The following is an 11,197-nucleotide window of genomic DNA, read 5'->3' as shown; positions in this document are numbered from 1 at the left end:
ATTCCTTTAACAGGAAAAAAAACTAAGACTAAACTAAAACCCCAACAGCTGTGCACCTACAGAGGATAATTCAGACCAACTTGGATGTGTAAAACATTTTGCTTTTTGGAAAAACTCTGAAATTGTCTGAAATCGTAAAGCTTCCTATGGCTGCCTAAATCATCTGTGACTTACGCTAAAGCCAAGGAAGGAGAAATATGGGCTGGGGCGCTTGGTAGTGGCAGAATACAATGAAAATTTCATGGTTCCTCCTTACATTACATCAAATTACATCAAAGCTGGACCTACGAGCCTTTTGGATCCCTTCCAACTCAGGATATTCTGTGATTCTATGATTCTACATAATGTGGAATTGTAACTTTCCTGGCTTTTAGAGGGATTTGAATGTATAGAATAACCAAAAAAAGGTAAAAATTATGAAGGCAGAAACTGCTTATGTCCTCTCATGCTGTCACTTATGCAGGAAGAAAGTACCCAGAGCAAAACATTTTATGGGGAGAATAAAGAAGAAGAGCATAATCACCCTATTTCAAGCCAGAAGTACTGAGAGAATCCCAATAAAGTGAAATCGCTCCAGTTTGGAGCTAAAACACTATGAGATGAGGGTTAGGAAGACCTTGTGAAAGGCTTAGAGAGCCAGGAGTTGTATCACGGTGCTTGGAAAGCTTCTCGCATCCCCATCCCTGTTCGTCTGGCTGCAGAGGAGTGGCGTAACACCATTCTTGTTCCAGCACTTTGGAACAGCACCAGTGATTTCTTTTGTTGCTGTTTTTTTTAATTCCTGGACTCTGACATCGCCTGGTGCTGGTTGGTGAAGAAAGTGTGAGTTCCTGGGAAAAGCAGATGCAGATGGATGGGTTTTCCATGTGCTGCTCTGCTCGGTGTGACACGGCGCTAGCGCAGCACACCCAGACCCGGCTCAGACTCCAAGCAAGGCTTTTTCCTTCTATCCCAGAAAAAGAAAGCTTTTAGTGACCCCAACTAATTGTAGCTGTCTGGCAAAATGTGATTTATCTGCTACACTTTTACCCTTTACCACCTCACCTGAAGTACTCTAAATGAGGAGCACAGTAACACTATATATCATATAGAGTATGGACATGTTATACACTCTATTTAAATCCAAACAAAGGACTTCTAACAATGCCTGAAAATGCCTGAAAGGTTTCTGAGAGCAGTGGATTATGTGTGTAATGTATTTACACATGTAAATGTCATCCACTGCTGCTGACCTGTTCTGGTTCAATGGATTGCGTACATCAAAAGCCGGAATTAAGAGAAGCTTCACCTTCACAACTGATTTCTCTGCCTGCTGTGAATCATCAACCCCCAATCTTTCTTTGACCAGAAGCAGACAGCAGGGCTGTCCAGCAGACAGCTTAGGTGTGCGTAAGCAAGTTTAGCACAGTGAGGCAATTCTGGATCCAAAGCCTGAAGCCCGTTCAAATACTCCTGCTCTCACTCCTGATGGGAAAACTCTATTTCACTGGTATTTGTGTGGCATCTGTGTGTTCATCCCACAGGCTGAAATGAAATAATCTATAACTGCTTCTCCATGAGCTTAAATTCTTAGAGGAAATACCAAGGACTGGCTAACTTTTGAAACTGATGACAGAGGGGAAAAATTCCTTTCAGGATCATCAGGAGAAGCCATTAGAGACCTGAGGTAATTTACTCCCAGGCACCAGGACACGTGTGAAGTTCTCCAGGTTTCTTGTCTTCATGAGCACTGTCTAGGTGAAGAAATGCTCTCAGGACAGCACAATACTTCAGGGCAAAGTTTTGGCAACAGAATTCATTTTCCTAATCAGTTTTGCCTTGCATGCCTGGCAGAATTATGACAAAAACTCAGGTTGTCACCTGAAGAGACCCAATCTCGATGTTGGCAGCTGGCCATCTTGCAGAGGTAGACAAAAGATCTGTGTGGAAGTCAAGTGCCATGGACAAAGCCATGCCAGCACCTGAGACACTTGGATATATTCATTAGATTAGATTAGCTCAGCTGGTCAGAGCATGGTGCTGATGACACCAACGTTTTGGGGTAGATCTGTGTAGAGCCATTCACTGAAGAGTTGATGATCCTTGTGGGTCCCTTCCAATTTGGAATATTTATGATAATAAAGTTAGTGGGAAATGTGCCATTCTGTGATTTGATATGTTATGTTATGTTATGTTATGTTATGTTATGTTATGTTATGTTATGTTGTATTATATTGTATTATATTATATATTGTTTGGAAGAGAGCTGGTGGGAGAAACTGGCTTCTAGGAAAACCCAGTCTGGAAGGGACCTCAGGAAAACCCTGGTCCAACCTGCAGCTCAAAGCAGGTCACCTCTAGGATCAGCCCAGAGCTTCACCCATGACGCAGATATGAGCGGGTGGCATTTGGAAGGTGACTGGCACTGGAGTAGTCATTGCTTCTCTTCTTCATCTTGAGGCCTATTCAGCTCACCTGATGCAATTCTAAAACAAAAGGATGACATTTTCCACGCAACTTGTAAAGCTGCACGACATTTTGGTGTAATGGCAAAGCCCAGAGTATAAATAGATGTAATAATTAGTTGGATGAATGGAAGAAGGGCCATTCATTGATTAGTAACAATAAATAAATGCAAGTCAATATGGTCACCCCTACGCTATGGGCCTGGGCTGGGGGCACAACCAAAATCCTGCAATCAAGAATTGCTGCCATAGGTAGAGGACCAACAAATGTAAGTGTCTGCAGCCTCAGCTACTCTGTTCTCCTAAAAGCTTTTTCCAAGGCAGGGACATGAGCGCTGACACCGTCACCACGCCAGTGCCATGCAGGGCTTTCCTTCTGCAAGGACACTTGTCTGCTTCTGCCCAAACAGCCCCTCCCTGGGTGAGAACAGCCCCAAGACCATATTCCAATGGAATTCCATTTATGCCACCAAGTTATTACAGAACCTGCATTAGCTCACACAAAACTTTCACAAATCCGTGTTTTTAAGGGCTTAACACGTTCACAAAAGTATTGTTCATGGTGGCAGGCTATAAAACTGTGCAATAACCTGCCAAGGGAAATTTCAGAAAATTTCTCATCTGAGTCATCTCCATCAAGGGCATGAAACAGAGAAAACCTTTGAAACAAATTACCGGTTTCTGAGTTGGAAAAATGACCAACACCCCACCACACACACACACACACCAGTGAAATAAGACCTTTCACATCCCTGGCTTTTGTTTCTCTGTTGTTGTCCACACTGCTGACTCACTCCTGTGGCATGGCCAAGAAAAAAGCCCGTCACACATGGCACATCACCAACAGCTCTTCCAATTTGCAGGGAATCCCAACATTTTCATCTTGGGTTTGTTGCAATTCAAAGAAAAATAGGTTTTCAAGAGTTCCTGTAGAGTAGAAATTCTCTAAAAAGAGATTTCATAAATGCCAGCATCAGGAATAATGAGAAATAAGGGTGGCTGGGATGGATTTCAGCAGCTGTTGATGGATTTCATCATCTTCTTGCTTTGGTCATGCAGCAGTGATGCAGCTCTACACTGTCTCATAACAAGACTTGTTACAAAAAAATGACTTAATTTGAATTCCTATTCGCACTCATGTACTCACTCACAAATCACAGAATCCCAGACTAATTTGAGTTGGAATGACCTTAAAGCTCTTCTAGTTCCACCCTCTGCCATGGGCAGGGACACCAGGTTGCCCCAAGCTCTGTCCAACCTGGCCTTGAACACTTCCAGGGATGGGGCAGCCACAGCTTCTTAATTAATTAATTAACAAATTCAATTCTCTGTATCTGAGGAGCTAATAAATACGTGCCTAGAAGTATATGAAAACATATGAATCATCTGTCCAAGTGCCACATACTCAAAAATTGCAGGAACTAGAACCAAATATTTAAAGGAAGTGCCTCCCTCTAGAAAGGGAAGGTAACAGAGTGCAGAAAATCCTTTAATGCTTTAACCTCCTCGGTGCTCGAGCACCTTCTTCTTGGCCAGGCTTCGTTTCCATACAATGGAAATCAAATTGTTGGGCACCAAGCAGCAGCACAGGCCTGTTTACTTTGAAAAGGAACTCTGCAAAGCCATGTCCAATATCTTGTGCTCTCCTCAAGTTTCGGTGTTTACCGGGTGGCTCACACAGTAGGTATGTAAACATGGATTAATCCATTAGACAAGAATGTATACAAATAAATGACTCTATTTCACTAATTTCCCCTTAGACCTGGCATGTAAATGTCACCATGGCCACAGCAAAAATGTCCAGGGATCTGCCCAGGCCTGCAGAATATCAACAGCATCATGTAATCAGATCCGAGTCAAACTCTGCCTTCTAGAATAAACACTTTTTAAAACTTTCTTCATGTATAAGCAAAGTTCTTTAGGCTTCTTCACTTCTATAAACATTCATGGCAGCTCCTAAATACTCTCACCTGGCAACTCCTGATTCAGTAGCACCACTTACAAGAGAACACTCATCCAAATACCACCTTGATTATTTGACAGGGTTAATTGCCAGGTGAGAAGCTGAAGACACAGTGCTCCCCCAGCACAATGAGAAAGCAGAAATTCAAGTGTCACAATGTGCCTTTAGGTCTAAACAGAGAAGGAAATCTCTGCCTTGAGATGTTTTCTCTGTTCACAACTGAAAGCAAGTTCTCACAAAAATAGGAAGTCTGGTCTGGGGATGTGGAAGTCCATGGCAGCCTGGTCTACTCTGAGTTTCAGACTGAGGAGGGAGCACACAGAGCTGGGAGCAGGGACAGTCTGCAAAAGAAGGGACTGGGACCATGGCCCAGGCGTGCAGGGGTGCCATCAGGAAGGCCACAGCTGAAGGGACTGGGTCAAGGCTGGCAAGAAGAGTTTCTAAACCTATACGGGCAGTAAAGCTTGACAAGGAAAACGTGTCTGAGTGGGGCAGAGGATTTAGTGACTGTTGATGCAGGTGGGAATGAGGGACTCTGGCTATTTTGCTTCACTGTTCCCCAGGAAGGTCTCCAGGCTTCAGAGCTTAGAGATGGGGCTCAAGGAGGAGAGGATACAGCAGTGCTAGAAGGGAATTGAGCCAGGGTCTCTCAAGAAACCTTCTCCCATAAAGTCCATGGGACCTGATGGGTGGCATCCACTGGTGCCCAGAGTGCTGACTGGTGTCCTTGCAAGACCTGTCCATCATCTTTGAAAGGTCGTGGACATTAGGGAAGGACCCAGGGGATGGACAAGGCAAGTGTCCCTCCCGGGGTCTGTTCTCTGCAAAAAGATAAAGGAGGGTGGGAAAAGTAAATTGTATCATGGAGTCCCAGAATGCTTTGGGTTGGAAAGGACCTTAGAAAGCTCATGCAGTGCCCCCCTGCCATGGACACCTTCCACCAGCCCACATTGCTCCAAGCCCCATCCAACCTGGCCTTGGACACTGCCAGGAATCCAGGGGCAGCCACAGCTTCTCTGGGCACCCTGTGCCAGGACCTCCCCACCCCCACATGTATTGAACCTAAATTTCCCCTCAGTCAGTTTGAACGCGTTCAGAGGATTCAAGCAGACCTGAAGCTTCTCCCACTCTTTCACAATTTTCTTAAGCAATGACAGCACTAAAGAAGTTGCAATCAGAAGAATGAATTTTACTTTAAGTTCATTGCCTTCAGCCATTGCGTGTTATGTTGCAATTCATTTCACTCTGTAATGCTTCCTGTTACAGTAGCTGGTGTAAATCACCCCCATTTTGTTTATAATGTGCATAAAAACATTCCTCATACATAATAATTCCACAACCAGCATTGAAAACAGGTGGATTTCATTTAATCCCTTGACCAGTCACTGACGACAATTAAACCGGCCATCAAAAAAGTAAATAAAAATACTTTGGCCATCCATGGTTTAAGGAATCTGTTTTCTTTTACATCCTGCCTGGGGCAGGGGGAAAAATATTTAATTCAAGTGATTTTCCTTTAAGGCTTTAGCAAGGACAATAGGAACTATGCAATGCAGCCTCTGAATGTGCAGTGTCCTTAAAACAAACTCTGCAGAGTCTTGAAAAGAAATGCAGGGGAAAAAAAGGAGAGTTTTCTCAGGAAGGAAAAGTTCCTGTAGTTCCTATTGCCTGGCACAGAGAGGGAAGCCACGTCCACAAAGCAGATCCTGGAACTCTTCTCACCTCAACTCCCAACCATCCGTGCACTCGCCAGGGCCTGGCTGGAGTTATCTTGGAGGGTGTTTCTTGCTATTCAAACACAGAACATTTAGTGTAGTTTTAGTTTTGTTGGAATCTACTCACTGTACCTAAGAGACAAGCAGAGCAACAACAGTGGATTTGAGGCCCAGACCTCAGATGAGCCTGAGGGTCCCCAGGCTGAGCAGGATTATCAGCTCAGGAATTGATTAGGATCAGGAATTACAGTGGCCATTTGGACATGAGGGCTGACCCTCACTGCTCATTCCAGGCAGGAGGAAGGTACAATGTGCTCCCAGGGCTGGCTCCATCCATGGAAGCTCTCAAGACCCAGCTGGTGCCAGCCCTGAGTGACCTAGTGTGACCCAGAGCTGACCTGCTTTGAGGGGGGGTTGGACAGGGACCTCCTGAGGTCACTTCTAGGCCAAGTGATCCTGTCACCCCATGGCACGGACAGGGTGCCCTGTGCATCCGTCACTCAGCACTCACAGTGTGTCACCAATCTTTGACACAGCTGATTTCCTGCACTTGTGCAAAGCCATTTCCCTGCAGGATACATGATCCAGGAGCAGGACCCTCGGGCTGACCACGTTTCCTCACACTTACACAACCGGTGACTTACGAGGAGTTACGCACCGTCCATCCTTTCAGCTTCCATGAATGAAACACCGGTTCTCATGGATTTACAGCCCTTTCGCATGACCAAACGCAGTCACTGGTTGGATGTGTTAACCTATTCTGCAATACCCAGTGCTGGTCACGCAGTTATTAGTGGTCTGTTAATCGTGCATCCATTTTCTGTGTAATTGAGGGGAAAAATAGCTGTATAAAGGTCAGACTCTGCTTTTCAGCTCTGATCCAACAGTTACCCACATTACCATTGTTATAACTAGCTTTTTACATGAACAGGATCTGGGAAACCCTTAAAGCCCTTTAAAGGCCATGGAGAAAAAGAAAAACTGAAATTGCAATCCAAAAAGTTCCTCCGGTCTCCAGGAGCAGAAGAAGCAGCCCCATGTTAATAATTCCAAAGTCCTTGGCAGGGACAACACCTGGTCTCACCATGTTCTATGGTAACTTCCAGGGTGCTCTGCTCCTTTAGCCCTCATGATTTGCTGATAGACATTGGCTTTGCAATAGCTAAATCCACAGAGAGAAAAGTAAATATTTCAGTTCGGTACTTGGGTATTACAGCTGGAGAGGGGTCAGTAGCTCTGACCGAGGAAGCTGTGACCGGTCTGGAGAGATGGTCCCAAAAGGAATCGCCTTCCCGGGGCCCGGTGTCTTCCCTCAGCTGCTGGCCAGGAGGGCCCGTGCAGAGGCTGTCAGCTCTTTAGTGACTGTCAGCTCGTGATTCCAGCTCAGCTCTGCAGGGCAGCCTCCAGGCCAGACCTGGGAGAGAGGAGAGGCTCGTGTGGCTGGTTCTGCACGGAAGGAGCTTTATCGTTGGTCCCCTCCGGCGAAGGGGAAAGCCAGGGACAAGAGCTCTCTCCTCGCAGGGGTAGAGGGCTTGCTTTTATAGGGATACAGGGGGTGGGTGTCAGAGGGTAAAGGCCAATGGGTTACAAAGGATCTGCATAGGGTCTCCCAGAGGATTCTGGGTGAGTAAAAGGTTAGCTGCCTTCCCAGGGAGTCCTGCTGGGGATTGTGTAATCTCTTATCTCAGCAGACATCCCTCCAGGGCAGGGGCTGGGCATACCCTACACTTGAGGAATCCAGATTTTCTGCACACCTTTATGCAGATCCCTGACAGCAGCATGAGAGGGAAGGAATTACAGTCACTGGATTCCTGAAGCCATGTCTGTGTGGAAAGTTCATGTGATCCACCTCAGCAGCCAACAGCAGAGGCATTTTTGACCAGCAGAAGCAAAAGCCTAGAGAAATCTCTCCCAAAGAATGACATTTATGGGTGTCTGAGACATCAGGTTGGATTCAGCAGGTGTTGGAGAAGTGTTTGCTCTCTCTGAGCTCCATCACCTGCTGCAGACACATTTTGTGAGGGGCTGCCCACATTACACCCACAAGTATTACGGAGGCCCAGAAGCTCTTGCATCCCTTTTCTTTGCTAGGAAAGCTCCCTTGATTGAGGTCATAGGCTCAGAACAGACAGACCAGAAGAACTTGATGAAACTTGATTCCAGCCCCACCGCAGCTCACGAGCCCTCATATCAAGCCCACATGGGCTTGTTATCAAGCTCAAGTTACTCAAGAGAACAAGCTGTTCACTGAACTGGTTTGCATATACACCCCTCACTCTGCCTTTCCTCTCAGATCCTTTCTATAAAGTGCTGGAAATGTTTCCTTGTGGATGAACGCGTTGTTCTGAACCCAGCGATGGCACTTGTTTGGCTTTTCTGAGTCTTTGATAAGATTCATGGAAGGGTTTCATGAACCCCAAATCTCTCCCTCCGTACGATTCAGTAAGGTCGGTGGATAAGGTTGTTCCTAGAGGCATTAAAGGCTCTCCTTCCCTAATATCTGCATTTCAATCAAGTTATTCATATAATAATGAGGGGTCAAACTTGCACAGCGAGTTCTACACACCAGTAAAAGTACAACAAACCATTTTCCCTGGCTCTGTCCTTAACCAGAGCAGAAAGTGGAGGGAAATGCAAGTGATTTGGACCTTTTGAGTAGATTTTGTGCCTCTTTGTTTGCTGATGCTTGACAAATACATTTATGTCTGACCAAGGGTCACTTCCATTTTTCTAATGCTTTATATAGAAAGAATCATAATAGGCTGGTTTTGTTATGAAAATCTTCCCTGTTTCTTAATGCAAGTTAGGACCAGTTTTTAAATATCCTCCACTGTGAATCTGAGTATAAAGGAACCAGCTAGCCCTCTGAAAGGAAATCACTGGAAGACCAACAGGGTTTAAAGTCCCCATCCCTGGTGTTATATACCATGGTTTGCCATTGCACAGAGCTGACATATTCTCCTCATCCAGCAGTTTATGGGAAGAAACAGCAAAGACCTGGCCATTTCCAGTGTCTGGGACCATGGGACAGGCAAAGGAAAGCTTCCCAGCTGTTGCAGATTTTAGTAGGATTTTAGAAGAAGAGCGGAAGCTCCATTCATCGTCCCTGCTCTCCTCAAATGGGAGTTAAAGGTAGTATATTTATTATTTCGGGGAAATATAAACAGTTCCTGAACAGACTGTTTGCGTGCAAGCAGTGACTAGGAAAAAGGGGAACCCCTGAATTTCCTGGAGAGGGTTTTTTTAGCTAGCCAAGGGGCTGATGCAAGATGCCTGAACCTTGCACATACTGCCAGTGCATGATCACTGCTATGCCAAGCACTGCTCTGTGCCTACACACTCACAGGGGCACTTCCTGGGCTGTCTGGGTGTTTCCAAGCCTTTCTGACTCCCAGTGAGGAGAGGAAACAGCTGTTTTTATTCACCCTTTAGCCTGCTGAGTGGGGAGAGGGGTCAGGAGGGTGGGGGCTGTCAGGCTTTGCTGGGCAGGGAGCACCATGGTGGAACAGTGCTGGCACCAGCACCAACCAGCCTGGAGAGAGGAGCCAGGGCTGAGCTCACCAGGGGGCTGCAGCTCCTCCTGAGGGACAGCTCCGATCTCTGCTCCCTGTGACCAGGGACAGGACCCAGGGAATGGCCGGAGCTCGGCCAGGGGAGGGTCAGGCTGGAGATCAGGAAAAGGTTCTTCCCCCAGAGGCTGCTGGGGCACTGCCCAGGCTCCCCAGGGAATGGGCACAGCCCCGAGGCTGCCAGAGCTCCAGGAGCGTTTGGACACTGCTCCCAGGGATGCACAGGGTGGGATTGTTGGGGTGTCTGTGCAGGGCCAGGAGCTGGATCCATGATCCTGGTGGGTCCCTTCCCACTCAAGATATTCTGTTATTCTGTGACTCTGTGAATCAGACTTATACATGGTCCATTGCCACAGCATCCTTGTCTAACAAACAGAGAGGCCTCCAGGAGGGCATCCTGAATGGATCCTGGCAGAAAAAGCCACAGACAAACATGAGGAATTGGGAGACCCATCTGGAGAGGTGGTTTTTCACACAAATCCTCACATCAACCTCCTACAGGACCCTTAAAGTAGAAATTATCACATATTTCCTGGAAAAGTAACACCAAGACATGATACAAAGGTTATTTGGTGGGTGAGACTTCCCAGAAAAATCTCCTTTACCTTGTGTTTGAGAGATCACCAAGGTAAAGCATGTCCCAATGAGAAGCCTGCTGGACACCTCTGGCACAGCTGAGCTTGTCACCCAGGCAGTCACCCTATGGCCCAGCTGGCCACAGCAGGAGCCACTGTGCTGACACCGCGGATGCACTCTGGAAATGTTCCATGCTTCAGAGGATCGTCCCCCAAAGGGGGGATGCAGCTGAAGTGGTGCTTTCTGTGCATCAGTCAACATGAAGCCTTTGGCACTGGCTCAGTGGAAGTTACCCAGAGGAGATGGGCTGATCCCCTTCCTCTCCCACTGCGATCGGGAATCTCCCAACTGCTCATCTCCTTGTACGAGCAGCACAGGAACAGTCCTGGCTGGGAACATGGAGTTTCAGCCTTTTTTCCCTAATTTGCTAACACTTTTCACAGGAGAAGAATTCTTGTGCATGACTATCACCACAAAACCTCATGTACAATTTTGATGTCACAATCCTCAAATTTAACCCCAAACTCCTGGAAGCATGCTGTAAATACAGCAGTGGGGATGTGGATGCACCTTGGCTGACGTTGCCAAGGAGAAGGGGAAAACCACTGTCTGCAAGTGGAGGATAATTGTTGGGAACTGCCGCAGTTCATGCAAATCTTTTCCAATAAGAAGAAGTCTCTTTGTAAGAGAAGCCTTCAAAAAGCTCCGCTGAGGCTGAACTCTGAAGCAGAAGTTATGCTGAAATACAAGTTGGGCTGATGCCTGTAAAATTCAGACTAAAAACTACATGGACAACTTTTCAAAATTAAGATATGATCCCAGAGCTGGAGCCCCTCTGCTCTGGGAGCCAGGCTGGGAGAGCTGGGGGTGTTCACCTGGAGAAGAGAAGCCTCCAGGGTAACCTTAGTGACAGGACACAGGGAATGGCTT

Source organism: Corvus kubaryi, unplaced genomic scaffold (assembly GCF_017639235.1).
Source record: "Corvus kubaryi isolate FWS band 111438036 unplaced genomic scaffold, C.kubaryi_AGA036_p1.0 37361, whole genome shotgun sequence".
NCBI lineage: Eukaryota > Metazoa > Chordata > Aves > Passeriformes > Corvidae > Corvus > Corvus kubaryi.
The sequence above is the reverse complement of the archived record's forward strand: the minus strand, read 5'-3'. Positions refer to the sequence as shown.